Genomic DNA, 16,174 nt, shown 5'->3' on the forward strand with positions numbered 1-16,174 from the left:
GACAGCCTTTAAACCCCACCCAGTGAGTGAGAAAGTGAGAAAGATAAGGTGATCTCGAAGACTGAACCACGTGAAATTTAAATGAATTTATGTGTAAGTTCAATACGGAAGATGTGTAATCACTCTTCTGCCTGCTTTTCTAAGTGTCCAGCTGCTTTTCTGCTCTTTACAGGACTATTGCCTTCTCACTCTGTCAGTCTCAATACTGGCATCATTACTCTAGTCCAGTCATCTTCCAATATAACCCACCTCATCCCCAGCTCCACCTCAGTCACCTCAGCCAGAGCTCTAGTCAAGCCTCAGTCCTCATCTTCACCACCACCAGCATCTAGACTGCAGGGGGTCCTGTTCTAAATCGCATCAGTCCTGGGATTCCCGATCTGCCATGATGTGTGATCAGAGTCTAATTGCCACATTTATTTCTCAATCTCAATAAATAATGCTAAATTCTTCCAAGTGATCTCTCCTTATTGGACTAATTTCCACATGGAAATTACCAAGCCTGGCTCACACAGATGAAACCCACACTCCAAGTGCTCAAAGGTTACAAACGCAACCCCTGTGGGTGTTACAGAAAGACCAAATTACTGCAACAGGAGGGCTGTCATCATTAGCAAGCACGTTTTTATTTATACAGTCAGCTGAACTTTTTACCCATAAGCATCATGTGTGTCCTGTACATATTCATTCACCTATCCAAATCATCATGCTCCAATCACTTCCATGCCACAGGTGTGTCAGCATGCAGACTGCTTCTAAAAACCTTTTGCAAAAGAATGAATTGCTCTTAGGAGCCACTGAATTCTAGTTTGGTACTGTGATAGGGTGCCGAATGTTTAACAAATTCATTAAAGAAATTTCCTTGTTACTAAATATTCCACAGTCAACTGTTATCGGTATTATAACAAACTGGAACTGATTGGGAATGACAGCAAGTCAGCCACAAAGTGGTAGGCCGTGTAACATTACAGAGAAGGGTCAGCAGATGTGTGGAGTTTGCATGTTCTCCCCGTGTTTGCGTGGGTTCCCTCCGGGTACTCCGGCTTCCTCCCACCGTCCAAAGACATGCAGCTTGTGGGGATAGGTTAATTGGATAATCCAAATTGTCACTGAGTGCGAATGGTTGTCTGTCCCTGTGTGTTAGCCCTGCGACAGACTGGCGACCTGTCCAGGGTGTACCCTGCCTCTCGCCCTGACAGCTGGGATAGGCTCCAGCGCCCCCCGCGACCCTGAAAAGGACAAGCGGAAGCGAATGGATGGATGGATGGATGGATGGTCAGCAGATGCTGAGGTGCATAGTGCATCTTTCATGTAGTGCATCTATGCCACCTGAGCACTCAAACCACTTTATATTTTTTGTAGAAGCAATCACTACAGACCTCCAAACCTCATGTGGTCTTCACATTAGCTCAAGAACAGAGCTAAAGAGCTTCATGGTTTTGGCTCCGATGGCCGAGCAGCTGCATCTAAGTTTTACATCAACGGGCACAATTGAAACCGTCAGATTCAGTGTAAAGCATGCTGCTACTGGACTCTAGCTGGTAATATGATAGATGAGTCTGGGTTTGACAGTGGCCAGCAGAACGTGACTTGTCTGACTGCATTGTGCAGTGTAAAGTTAAGTGAAGGGGGGTTATGGTGTGGGGCTGTTTTTTAGGAGTCTCGTTCCATTTTGGACAACTTCATGCTCTCAACTTTGTGGAGATGGCCCCTTCCTGTTTCAACATGACTGCGCACCAGTGCACAAAACATGTTCCATAAAGACATGGAGGAGCGAGTTTGGTGTGGAAGAACTTGACTGGCGTGCACAGACTCCTGACCTCAACACAACAGAACACCTTTGGAATGAATTAGAGCAGAAATTGCAAGCCAGGCCTTCTCATCCAAAATCAGTGTCTGACCTCACAAATGTGCTTCCGGAAGAATGGTCAAAAATTTCCATAAACATTTTCCTAAATCTTATGGAAAGCCTTCCCAGAAGGGTTGAAACTGTTACAGCTACAAAGAGTGGGCCGACATATTAAACCCCATGGATAAAGACTGGGATGGTACTCTTATTTTAATCAGTGTTTCAAACTTAAATATGATCAATCTATCTCTATTAATGGGCTACGTACCACAAGTTGGCAGTAATTGAAATCCTAAATAATAATTTGATACTGATGACCATAATTTTTTATTACTAGACCGTGCTTGTAGGTATTAAAGGTACAGTACTGCAGTGCTTTGAATCATATCTATCTAGTAGTCTCCAATTTGTTCATGGAAATGGAGATTCCATTTTACACAGTCAGGTTCCCCAAGTTCTGTGCTACGATCTATTCTGATTGTGATTGAATTATACATCCACCTTCCAATGACACTGCCTAAAAAAAGAAATTAAAAAAAAATTACATAAAGCCTTTAGCATGCATTTTCTCCACGATGCAGATGATACCCAACTTTCTAACCATGAAGCCAGATCAGTAAGTTAAACTATGTCTTAAAGACTTAAAGACCTGGATGACCTCTAATTTCCTGCTTCTAAGTTCAAATAAAAATGAAGTGATTGTACTCAGCCTTAAAAATATAGTGTCTTATTTTTGTGTTTATATTCTATTTACCCTTTATTTGTACAGGTGGTACCATTGAGTGTGTAACTCTGGATGGTTAGACAGGAAGGAATCTTGGAGTCATTTTTGAACAGGATATGTCCTTCAATGCGCGTATTAAACATATATGTTTAATATTTGTAATAGCCTTAAAATGAGAAACATCCTGTCTCAGAGTGATACTGAAAAACTATTCATGCATTTATAACTTCTAGCTGGACTTAATCCTTAATTATGAGGATGTTCTAAAACCTCTGAAAAGCCTTCAGTTGATCCAAAATGCTGCAGTAACAGTACTGACAGGGACTAGAAAAAGAGACCATATTTCACCTATACCAGCTTCTCTTTACTGGCTCCCTGTCAAATCCAAAATCAAATTTAAAATCCTTCTCATCACATGCAAGGTCTTGAATAATCAGGCCCCAGACCTCATAGTACTGTATCACCCCGAGAGAGCACTTTGCTTTCAGACTGCTGGTTTAATTGTGGTCTCTGGTATGTAAAGGTAAACTGGGAGGCAGAGCCTTCAGCTTTAAGGTCCCTCTTCTGTGGAGCCATCTTACAGTTTGGATTCAGCAGACAGACACCCTCTCTACTTTTAAGAATAGGCTTAATCCTATCCTCTTTGACAAAGCATGTACGAAGAAAGTTTTTCCTTCCCACAGTCGTCAAAGCACTTACTAATAGGGGGTCATCTGATTGTTGGGGGTTTCTCTGTTTTCTCTGTATTATTATACAATCTTTACCTTATAATATAAAGTCTTTTGGAGGCAACGATTGTTGGGATCTGGTGATATATGAATAGAAATGAACTGAATTGAAATTTTGGCAATATAGTACATACAATTTCTAGATTTGAAGTTTTACTGCCAGTCAAATAAGCCTTTAAAATCTTTAAAGAAAACACCTTGTCTTCAGTCACTAAATAACATAACTGAGAAACATGTCATTTAACTTGTCATAAGCAACCAGTCACAGGTCACAATAGGTAAGTTGACAGGTGTTACATTTTAAATGAAGTCTACACTACACTCATTTAATGGTTGTTCTTTATTTTCATGACTATACTATAATGAACACATATGGAATTATGTTGTAAAGTGTAAAATAACTCAAAACATGTTGTATATTCTTTAAAATAGCCAACCTTTGCTTGATGACTGCTCTGGTGACTACTATTGGTAGTCACCTAAAATGGTTTTCCACAGTCTTGAAGGAGTTCCCAGAGATGCTGAGCACTTGTTGGCCATATTGCCTTTACGCTGTGGTCCATCTCATCCCAAACCATCTCCACTGGGTTGAGTTCAGGTGACTAAGCCATTTGGCGCAGCACTCCATCACTCTCCTTCTTGGTCAAATAGCCCTTACACAACCTGGAGGTGTGTTTGGGGTCATTGTACTGTTGGAAAATGAATGATGGTCCAACTAAACGCAAATTGGATGGCATGGCATGACGCTGTAGTATGCTGTGGTAGCCATGCTGGTTTAGTGTGCCTTCAATTTTGAGGCAAGACACCATCACACCTCCTCCTTGCATGTAGAGACCATCCATTCACTTTTTCTGTGTCGCACAAAGACATCAAAGGAATGTATGTGTGCAACATTTGACAAAGAATGATACATTATGTAAATGTGCGTGTGAATGAGGCTTGCCGTAGAGTAGAAAAGCACTATATAAGTATCACTTCATTTACCATTTAATTACTAAAACACATAAACAAAATTAGCCTGATATCATGATTAAACTAGTTACATCTTGACTCACATCTAGAGCCAGCCTGCATGTGCTCTGACTCAGCAGGGACCATATAAAATGCAATAAATTGAGAATAATTAATTGAAAGCAACTCACAACCTCCGAAAGCCTGACTACATTATATTAATAAAATATATTTTAAAAGAACATCTGGTGCCGGATTTTTGTGTTTTCCTCTAAATAAAAGACAATTACACAAATTGGTGACTAAAAATTCACCATAATAGAGAAAATTAAGTCCTTGGACCCCACTTTGTGTGCCCCCCGACAATGCTCGATTGAAACCCGTGCCCAGTCCTGCAGCATGACAGTGAGGAACCAAGCAGTCACATTCATGCTACAGGACTGGGCACAGGTTTCAGTCGAGCACTGCACACCTGCAGCAGCTCATATCTGCTGTTCAATTTGCATTTTCCTGTGTGGGTGTGTTTGTGTGTGTCTCAAATGCACATCATCAGCGCTGTCTGCACATTCAGAGCTTTCACTAAAAGAAGGAACTCTAACAGCAAGTGCACGTGGGCTGAGGTTTAATTCTTTCACCCTTGAGATGAAGTGGGGCCAGTTCTTCAGCATTAGTCACCAAAGCACTTGAATCACTTCAGTCACCTGAATCCTATGGCAGGTTTCCTCTGCTTTGATCAGACAAATTAGTGTCTCTAATGGCTCATTAGGCTTCTTGAAGTGGTCTAAGATGTTAGGGAAGATGCTTAAAGTACTTGAACACTAGAGAAGGGGCTTCAAGAGGACTGACTGATAAATGCAAATGACATTAAAGTGTTTTTTAGATAGAAGAGCACTCGGGAAGAATACCGTTAACTCCCTATTAAAATGGCCTGTATTTGTATAGCGCTTTACTAGTCCCTAAAGACCCCAAAGCGCTTTACACATTCAGTCGTCCACCCATCCACACACAGGTGCCCTGGGGCACACTGACAGAGGCGAGGCTGCCGGACACTGGCGCCACCAGGCCCTCTGACCACCACCAGTAGGCAACGGGTGAAGTGTCTTGCCCAAGGACACAACGACCGAGACTGTCCAAGCTGGGGCTCGAACTGGCAACCTTCCGATTACAAGGCGAACTCCCAACTCTTGAGCCACGATCTCTTCTCTTCTTTTAAACTATGTAATAGTTTAAAAGAAAGTTATCCAAGATTCCCCCAAATTTAAATTCTTAAATGGATTAAATGGATAGAGACAGCAACCTTTGTGTCAAACATCAGTCACTTATAGCAAACTTTTTTAACAATTATATTTATATTTACAGAAACATGGTAATCAGAATATTTTCTGTTAGGCCAAGTCCTCATAGTGCTACAGTGTAGCTGTGGAACTATTATTATTATACTATTATTAATATTATTTTATTACAAAAATGTTTTTATAAATATCTTTACCCTTATTGTTGATAGGATAGTAGAGATACTAATAGATAAAGATAGTAGCAAAGGCAGAGAGAATGACATGCAGGAAGCACAATGCTGCCTGTGTCACCCACTCAACCAGGTGAGCTATAACAGGGCTAGAATCCCCCCCCCCCCCCCTTTTTTTTTTTTTTAGCAAAAGCGCTATTATATCTTGCTACAAGCCCATATACAGTGCAGTATATCGTATAGTCTCAATTTCTTAGTTCGCATATTTGTCGCACTTAAACTTTTAGGACCGTCAAATAAATTTTAATATTAGACTAAGACAACCCAAATAAATACTAAATGCTGCTTTTAAATCATTATTTCATTTTTTATGGGAAAAGAACTATCCAAGGTCCTGTGTAAAAAGTACTTGTCCCTAAAATTGAATTCAAAATCCTGCTCCTCACATAAGAGGTCTTAAATAATCAGGCCCCATCTTATTTTAATGACCTTATAGTACCATATCACTCCATTAGAGCAGCGGTCCCCAACCCCCGGGCCTCGGACCGGTATCGGCCCGTGAGTCGTTTGGCCGCTAGAGTTGAGGCTCAGGTGTGAAATGTATGGTTTTCAGGGTTTTTATCGGTTTTCAGCGTTATTTTGTTATCGTTTTTATTGTTAACTTGGTTTTCCTGGGTCTTTTCACATGTGTTATGAATAAATCTTCATTTTTTCAGTACCGGTACTAGTTTTATTTTGTTGTATTTATCCGCGACACCTTAAAGGCCGGTCCATGAAAATATTGTCGGACATAAACCGGTCCGTGGCGCAAAAAAGTTTGGGGACCGCTGCATTAGAGCACTTCAATCTCACACTGCAATCACAAATCTTGTTGTTCCTACAGTATTTAAAAGTAGAATGGGAGGGAGAGCCTTCAATTTTCAGGCCCCTCTTCTATGGAACCACCTTCCAGTTTGGATTTGGGAGACAAACATTATCTCTAATTTTTAGATTAGGCTTAAAACTTTCCTTTTTGCTAAAGCATATAGTTAGGGCTGGATCAGGTGACCCTGAATCCTCCCTTAGGTATGATGCAGTAGGTGTAGGCTGCTGGGGGATTCCCATGATGCATTGAGTGTTTCTTCTCCAGTCACCTTTCTTACTCACTATGTGTTAATAGACCTCTCTGCCCTGAATCATTCTTGTTATTAATCTCTGTCTCTCGTCCACAGCATGTCTTTATCCTGTCTTCCTTCTCTCTCCCCAACCGGTCGCAGCAGATGGCCCCGCCCCTCCCTGAGCCTCGTTCTGCAGGAGGTTTCTTCCTGTTAAAAGGGAGTTTTTCCTTCCCACTGTCACCAAAGTGCTTTTTCATAGTGGGTCATATGATTGTTGGGTTTTTCTCTGTATCTATTATTGTAGGGTCTACCTTACAATATGAAGCGCCTTAAGTAAGTAAGTAAGTAAGTAAAACTTTATTTATATAGCACATTTCTAGATAAAAAAAAAAATCACAAAGTGCTTCACAAGGTATAAAACAAAAACAGACAAAAGTTAACAAAATGCAATTCTAAAAAGATGTGTTTTCTTTTTCTTGCTGCCACCCTTGGCAGCAAGAAATGTAAACAACTGTTGAAAGTGATGTGGAGGAATTATGTCCCATTCATTTTTACAGAATTGTTTTAATTCAACCATAACGGAGTATTTTGAACTTGAATCGGCTTTTACTTTCAAGATGGAACCAGAAGGCTAAAGTACCTTTTGTTTTAAGATTACATCATTATCATTTATTATTACTTTTCTGATAGTTATGTGGTTTACTGTCTACTATAACATTTTTATTTCAAATCCTGGTCTTAAAACAAACCACTCCTTAGTCAGTGGAAAACCTTTCTGCTCTGACAGAGACTCCTTTTCTGTGAGATTGTTAATGTGATTATTAATGTTTCAAAAAAGAAACTTAATGGAGCCATGGGTAACCTTATGGACTACACGTGTTTCATCTTTACCCTTAAAAGGACTGCTGCTGATTGATGTCAAAACGTGACAGGGCACACACATCATGTTCACAAAATCACACATATGCTATTCCTGCTTCTTGTCCCGGACTATCTTTAATTCTCGCCCAACTCATCGCCCGTTAAATCCTAATCTAGAAGATTGATATTCTCTATGATAGTTCTATCAATCTCAAGAGAATGAATCACAATAGCTTTCACCTATGCTTTCATAGGTCTGTATGATGAGCATTGTTAGTCATCTGCTAAACTTCTACCACACTGTTATTTGCCTACAGCAAGTGTACACTGTGAAGGTTACAAGGATAATGAAAAGACAATATGTATGTGTGTTCTGTGATCTACTGTGGCGAACACCCACAGCACATGGAGCAAAATCTCAGCTTGGAAATGGCACTGTAGGTGACAAACTATCTGGGAGCAGATTGATCTGCGATTAGCACTGCTGCAGGCAAGGCTCACATAGGGCTTTCTGTTCTCTAACCTACTGGGGATGTAGCCTCACAAATACCACGAGTATTTATGGAAGGCCTTGGTGTCATGGCAACTGGGGGATTGTGTGTAAAACGCAGAGGGAAATGGAAAGGCCAAGCTATACACAAGTACTGATTGCACTGTACTTAAAGAGGAATGGCAGTCGGTTTGAAATAAGAGGTTTCCATGCTGCTTGTCCACCCTGTCATGGTTGAGTTTTGTGTATATGAAACATGATTATGTATGAAATACCGCTTTCCCAGAGTTAAATGCACTGACCAAAAAACATTGTAAACACTCTTTAAAGGCAAAAACACCACTGATGCTTCGAATGGCACCTTTAACTTAAAAATACAGTGTATTGACATGTGACCTGTTGTAATTTACCACATTTTAATCGTGTATATACGACTATATAATAAAACTTTTTTTCTACTATTGGATCTCTGTGATGTCATAAAGAGTGGTTGTCCTTCATATGGTCAACTCAGGTACAAAGCTGGTTGTGAGCACAGAAACCACCTAACTGCTGTTTAAACGCTTTGTTTCCAAGGGACAGCCAATCAGATGAAAACTGGCTTAACCCTCTGAGGTCCAGATCATCATCAGTGAAAACCTGAATCCTTTGCAATCACAATATATACATTTTGTTTATGAGAAAAAAAAATGTTCGCCCAAACTTTGGCAATTAAGGGACAAAGAAAATAATTCTAATATGTTTTGGGCTTTATTGGACAGGTGCAAAGAAGAGGAAGAAGGAGGAGGAGACATGTGGCAAAAGGGCCGCAGGTCAGATTCAAACTTGTGTCGGCTGCTCTCAGCCATGCAGCATATGGCTTATCTAACTGAGCTACACTGGCACTGAATATAACTTTTCTTTGTCCCTTAATTGCAAAGAAACATTTGCCATTTACATTTACATAAAAAAAATACTTTTTTACTTGACTCCAAAAAATAAGGTAGGATTTCAGTTTGGAAAGGGTTAGGGTCATCACCAGGAATACCACTTTTTGATATTTTAATTCTTGGCAACTGGAATATTAATTGGCTTAATAGGAGTTGTTCATAAAGAAAAAGAAAAAGGGATTTAAGTCTTAAGTCAGACTTCTGTAACCTTTTTCAAATTGTGACACAGCCAACAAGGTTTCCCTTAAATAACCACAGAGTCACAATAGACCATAATAGAATTTCTACATACACATATGATATATTTACAAATGTTAAAAGATTATGTTCACAGGCTGTATTGGTGGGGGGTGGGTTCAACTAATCATAACTTGATAAATGTCACCTGAAATACAAAATTGGAAAACCTGGAAGAGGAATTGTATTCCATGGATCAGATAAAAAATTTTTTTAATATGGATCTATTTCTGAATAACATGAAAAAAAGAAACTTGTCAGATGCATGATGTTAAAACAAGTTGTTTATGGATAATTTAATGAATCTGTCTAACAAACATGCTCCAATCGGGAAGCAAACAGCGAAGGGTTGTCAGATGATGAGTTAAGATCAACAATGCTGCAGAGAGATAAGGGAAAAAGAGACTGCTCAGGAATTGGGTTGTATTTATGACAGAAGTCATATTGTAGATAAAGAATTAAGATGACTAAATCACAACAATAAGAGACAACACTGTAAATAATAGTAAGAAATCATGGAAAGTGATAAATATGTGATGAATTAATAAAATTTCATAGATATGTAGAATTCGGAGGCATATAGGTATTGCTAATTTTATTTTAAAGATTTTTTTGTCAGTAAAGTATACAATTTACTATTTTTTTTTTCAGTTCAACAGATCTTGAAAAATATAATGAAAGATGAAATGTATCATTTTGCATTAAATCAGATTACTGAAGAGTCTAGAGTTGTAAGACCTTTAACCTTATAATATTTTCGGAATTTACCTCCAGATCTGGATAGAAGCCAAAGTATTGCCTTTGCATAAATTTCCTTGACAAGTCTTGATTTTATTGGTTCTGACTGGAAGTGAATGTTTGAAAAGATAATATCGAAACAAATGTTTGATGACTTTTGTCAAAATGGCAAACAGTTTTGCAACATGCATATACCTCAATATTCCACCAGTACTGTATAAGAGACAAACAAAGGGATACTAACAATAGTAAGTTTGTTAAACTTTATCACTGTTTTTAAATAACACTTGATGGTTTTGATCATGACATTCTTATGGGAAAGCTTAACACTATGGTTTCGCACCTTCAGTGTTGACTTTAATGAAGAGAAAATAATTGAGGTAAAAAAAAACAAACAGGACTTTACTCTTGTGTTCCACAAGGCAGCCATCTGGGCCCTCTTTTATTTTTAATTTTTATGATTTAGTTTGTTAAAATTCTGACAAAGTAATATGTACATTTGCAATACATACATTATTTACAACTTCTTCATTAGCGCCTGCAGGCAGAGCTTACAGGCTGTAAATCAATCAGTGAAAATTATCAAATTAGCAGTAAATATTGTCAAAACTAAATCTGTTGTGTTTGGTTCTAGGAAACCTCTTTCTAAGTCTCATTTGTTGAATTGTGATGTTGATAGGATATCCATTGAACAGGTTAAGAAGATTAAATTAAAAAATGTAAAATTAAATAACTCTTTTTTGTTGGTCTAAACAGGTGAACTATGTAATTTCAACAATGGCTGCTGATAGCTGATAGCTGTTGCTAGAAAGTGCCATGCACCACAACACCTTTGTATATAATTAGCCTATACTGGAACTAATCATAATTATGAAACCTGTCAGTGAAGTCAACTGATGTTAGATCTAGTAAATCCAGTATGAACAAAACAGTTCTTTAATGCTTATTTTTTAATATGCAATATACTTTTTGGTTATAAAGTTTGTGTTTTCTAATTTGGTTTTTGTAAGTTTGAAGATTTTTTTCCCCCCTTGGTGGGCACCAGGAAGAGTAGCAATCACATGGTGGAAGCTAATAAATAAATAAAATTGTATATTACTTCTGTAAGTGCTGCTGAAATTGATAATTTTATTTCTTTTACTTCCTGCTGATTTATGGTTCTGATTATGTTCAAGGAGCACATCTGTTTACAGCAGCAAATAATTCGATTTCACTAGCAAATTTAGGCTACTAAAGTCAAGCATTTAGTTATACATCTTTTGCTTCCCTTCTGATAAGATATACACCACAAATTAGGAGGGTTTACAGCATATAGCTAATTCCAGCTCTGCTTAAAATAGAGATATTCAAAAGGATTCAGCGAGTTAATTTGCTTCTTTCACAGAAAGAATCAGAGTAGAGGGACTGTCTGTTTTCTAAACTTAAATATAAATTTGACTATCAACGCTATTAAAAAGTCTAAATGATTAAAATCTTATACCACTTATGACTCATCTGCAAGGGGCTATTTATAGTTTTTTTTGTACTTTAACTTTACGTTGTTATTTCAATAATAATATGTTGTTGTTACATTTATGAAATTGTAGAATAAAAGTCATAAAAATTGTTTAATTAACACAATTTGGGCAAGTGTGGAGTCAAATCTATTAAAATGTACAGTCCTATTTTAACTGGTGTTGCTCTTAAACTATATGGGGCACTCTGAACATTAAAAGTTTTGTTTTGTTTTGTTTTGAACTTAAGATCATGCATTACTATACATGTATAATTGGAATATGTCATAATATACATGTCATATGATTTCCACGTTTATATTCATGTGTTCATATTCATCTATATTTTTGCCAAAGCCGCAGGGAATTACTGGAGACAGGCACAAAGAGCCACAGGGAACACTGGAGCTGCAGGTCTGCAGACCACACATGGCATACCCAAACTGTAATAACTTCACAGGCCATAATACAGATCTATAAAGACTTGATTTCAAAAGAAACATCTTATAGGTTCTGAAACGCAGCATATTTGTGGCTTAAATACGTCCTAATTCTAATCCTACTACTAGGCAGTTCTCCAGTAATGTGGTGGATGGTCGGTGTAGATTTACTACAATATCAAAACACTGTAGGTTTTGCACATCCACTCCTGAGTTACTTTTAACTGTACAAATGTGTGATATAGATGACTGGCGAAGAGACAGTGGTATGCAGCCTTGTGGATACTCAGGACACATTTACCTCTGGATCACTGGAGCGTTAGACCAATCCTTGTTTTGGCCCCTCATGCTTTGTATTGCATCATTTCTCAACCCAACCTCTTCACTAGAAAACCATACAAGGATGTTTTAGTGAAATGGTTGTAGTCTCTTGTAGTTTTGGTCAGCAATACACTGTTAAAAACCTACTGCATGAAAAAGGGTCTAATTAATACTGTGCAAGATTTCACACATATGCAGCAAATATATTATATAGTCTCCATTTAATAAAGCCTGACTTCATAAATGCGACTTCAGTAGGATGAAATGCTTCTGGAGGCCTGTTACCTCTGCTTTAGCTCTGTGGAGAATCTAGGTCTGCCTGGACACTGCTGAAAGCCCTTTATTAGGATATCTTTTTAGTCTTAATAGAGGCTGTACTACAGGTTATTATTTGTCACCCTAAAACATTTCGGGTTGATCATGTTAGCTACATGTTTTGCTGACACTTGTCTGATAGAACTAGCACTGTTATAAAATTATTTTTACTTCACTAAAAGAGAAATAAAAATACAAACAGCTGTCCTCTTTCAATAATCACAAAACTGCTTTTAACAGCTTGAGAGCAGAGGGTGTGACGAACATCAAAAACAAACTCAAAGTTGCATTAGTCATGTTACAACATGGCCTCATTTAAAAATGTGTAATTTAGTTATTTTTTGCTAAAGTAGCTATAATCAATACTACTACTACTTGCGTGGCAGCAAACAGCTACAGGCCCAGAGTGAAACTCATCAGTAGTGGAAATATGTAGTGGAGAATTTTGCAGCTGAAGGGACAAATATTTCCCGTAGGAAGTGGTGGAGATCAAAATCAGAGCAAAAAGATGGTGGATACACTTCTAATCAGATGTTTACCTGACAGTGTCCATTACAACCCAAAGTGGAATCTTTTTTCCAACAAAAAAGAAGTCATTTTGTTCTCCAAACCTTAATGAAACCAGTAAAAACAAAACAGATGATTAAAATGAAAGTCCGAAATAAGTCTTGAGCTGAAGTTGGCTGGTGGATTGCATGCAATTTGTACAGGCTTGTTCTGTGGGCTTTTGTTGCCTTTCATTGCCGTTTAAGAGTAGAAATATTCTACCCATTTTTCCTGTTCAGCAATGTGACATGACCATCGTTTAAAATAATTGTTGAAGAAACCTGATTATTGGTTAATTGTATGGGAATGACAGGTGCTGACAGTTGTTACATTTTACTGGCTATAAATTAATGATACTGTTGCAAGTTTTCGCAACAAGCTTAAAAGGTCACATCAGAATGTAAGTCTTGTGTTCTGCCATTATGACTTGATTGCACATATTGTACATATAAGAATATTTTTTTTAAAATAAGTCAATGGGGAAGATTATTGAAAAAAAGGTTTGGTTTTGTTTTTTACCATGTGGCTTCTCTGCAACTGAAAGTTGCTAGTCTATGACCTTGCAGTGTCATTGTTTGCTCAGTCAGACTCACAGCTCACTCAGTTCTGTCTTAAAATGATAAGTTAAAGGCCTCAGCAGTCACCTATGTACAGAACATCATCTTTGAGTCTATAAGCTTTTAAAACTGTGTATCATGACTGAGCAAACAACACAGAATGCGATGCTGAGCCACTAATTCATTTAGCGCCAGTGATGACTCATTTTACTCTCACTGTTTGGGTCTAAAACTTCAAGTAGTGAAGACTTGTGTAAAATAATTAGAAGAATTTACACTAATTTTTCTTAAATGTTGCTTTCATGTGACTGAACAAATATGTATTTCGATCAAGAAACAGATGTTTCAAAATGTGTGGGATCACCTCTTCAGGTCACTGTGTAAATGAAAGAAATAGGCACTTATTCACCTCTTAATAGTGAATTACTCTCTGATGACAGACAGCTCCTCATCAGTAGGTTTCACTACTGTTGTCTCAGACCTTGACTGACCCAGCAGCCATCCTCTTTCAACATGACTTACACCGCAACATGGCCATGTACTGTGGTGTACACATGCACTTGTGCTTCTATGCTTTCCTGCTGCTTGAGCAGCATTTCAGGGCTCTGCTAAATGATCCTCTTCTCTTCACCCTCTATCCTCACACTCCCTGCTAGGGACTCAGCCTCTTCTCATGTGTTTCTGCTCCTCTCATTTTCTCTGTTGATCCTCTCCTCCCAATTGGCTCGGCTCTGCCCTTTCAGCTCGCTCGTCGTGTTCATGTAGACGAGGCTGGGGCAGAGAGTCCTTAATGTTTATCAGCATCCAAGTGGATGCTGTCAAGGAATAAATAACCATCACATTCGGTGATTGCTTGATGAGATGTAATTAGGCGTGCCGATTTGAGATTAATCACGAGGAGTCGGTCGCTTCGTTCTAAAGCATCGCTCTCAAGGAGGCATCCTGGGATTACAAGGGAGTGACTTGAAGATGTGCAACATATACCCATAAATGGGTGTTTTTTTAATGAAAAATACAAATATAATAGCCTCAGAATTAGAACTGAAGACAGACCACACACATTTAGTTCAAACTTACACCCTGGTTCAAAACAGCTGATGTTTGGGGAAATGCTTTTACTTGATTTTTCTCTTGCCTTGCAACTCCTTCACAAAGGTCACTGTATTAGGCTTGCTGCATATTTTACTGTAAAGACATTTTTAAAATGAACAGTAACCTGACCTGGAACATGATGTCTGACTCTGTTGCCTAATACCGCCCGGTCAGACTACACTATTGATCCTATATTTTGCTGAACTGTTTTGTAGCCAGCTGTTTCTTAAGGAACAATGAGTCTGAGGCATTTTGGTTTTTAATCCATCTCCACCCAAACACACGTCACAAACCTCCTGAACTGCAAAATGATAGTCTTTTATCACAAAACCTAAATGAGAGTTTTGTTTACAATAAAAACCCAAAACAAAACAAAAACCCCCAGAAAAGTTGGAAAATATCATTAGCCAGAGAGACAGAAATTTTTCAAGAAACAAAACGGGAGATATAAATATTTAAGTGTAGTTAAAGGTTAAATAGAAACGAGAGAGAAGAGAGTGCTCACAGAAACAGAAAAATGGAAGCAACAGCAGCAGACAGACATGAGAGAAGCGGGAGCATGAGGAGTAGTCACAAGAAAGTCTGTCCTACCTCTGGCCATTGCTGCTCTCACTACAGTCCAAGTAACATCCTTGTTTAGTCGTTTAGTAGAGACCAAGCTAGTCCAGTCCAAAAGACTGCCAGTCAGTCAGCAGGCTCAAGGATGTGGAGTCGTGGCTAGACTGGACTGGTGTCTGGTTCCCAATGAGGCAGGCAAAGAGAGGCAGGCAGCAGCCGCCGAGTCGTCTTCTCTGCTCACACAAACACTCGGCTACATGCAGCACGACAGCAGAGGCACTGACTGGAGCCTCAGCAGGCACAGAAGCAACATCCCTCCCATCCAGCCTGAATTAATTAAGCCTTTTTTTCTCTCTCTCTCTCTCGCTGCTGTTTTTTCTCTCTCCCTCTCTCTCTCCCTCTCTTCCCGAATGTGTGTGTGTGTGTGTGTTTCTGCTTCCCCATGTTCAGCTTCCTCTCTTGCTCTCTTCTCTTCCTTTTCTGTCTCACTGATCAACAGCTGCGCTTGCTTCTTCTCTTCCCCTTTGATTCAACTGTCCTCACTACGGTCATATCTGTTTTATTCTTTTTGAATTTTCAAAAACAATAAATCTTTTTTTTATTTAAAACAATATTTCCTACAAAAGGCAGAATGCCCAATCACATTTATGTTTCAGAGAATGGAAATAGACTCAAGAGTGTCACATCTATTCAAATTGTCATACGTCTTCATTGGTGGCAGGTTCTATTATAATAATAAATAGTTCCAGTTAAATTGTTTGTGTTTAATCTGATGTAAGGCTT

The 16,174-nt window shown here is 38.5% G+C and overlaps 1 protein-coding gene across 3 annotated transcripts in view; it reads right to left on the reverse strand.

Annotated features, from left to right (window-relative positions):
- dgkg (diacylglycerol kinase, gamma) overlaps window positions 1-15,772 on the reverse strand; it is a 166,255-nt gene extending 150,483 nt beyond the window's left edge. For all 3 annotated transcript variants that reach the window (XM_014410488.4, XM_014410489.4, XM_014410487.4), the window contains exon 1: window positions 15,425-15,772. The gene's annotated coding sequence lies outside the window, so the exon portion shown is untranslated. The remainder of the gene's footprint in view (window positions 1-15,424) is intronic.
- Window positions 15,773-16,174: the final 402 nt, after the last annotated feature.

The sequence above is a fragment of the Maylandia zebra genome, linkage group LG16 (genome assembly GCF_041146795.1).
Source record: "Maylandia zebra isolate NMK-2024a linkage group LG16, Mzebra_GT3a, whole genome shotgun sequence".
NCBI classification, from domain to species: Eukaryota; Metazoa; Chordata; class Actinopteri; order Cichliformes; family Cichlidae; genus Maylandia; species Maylandia zebra.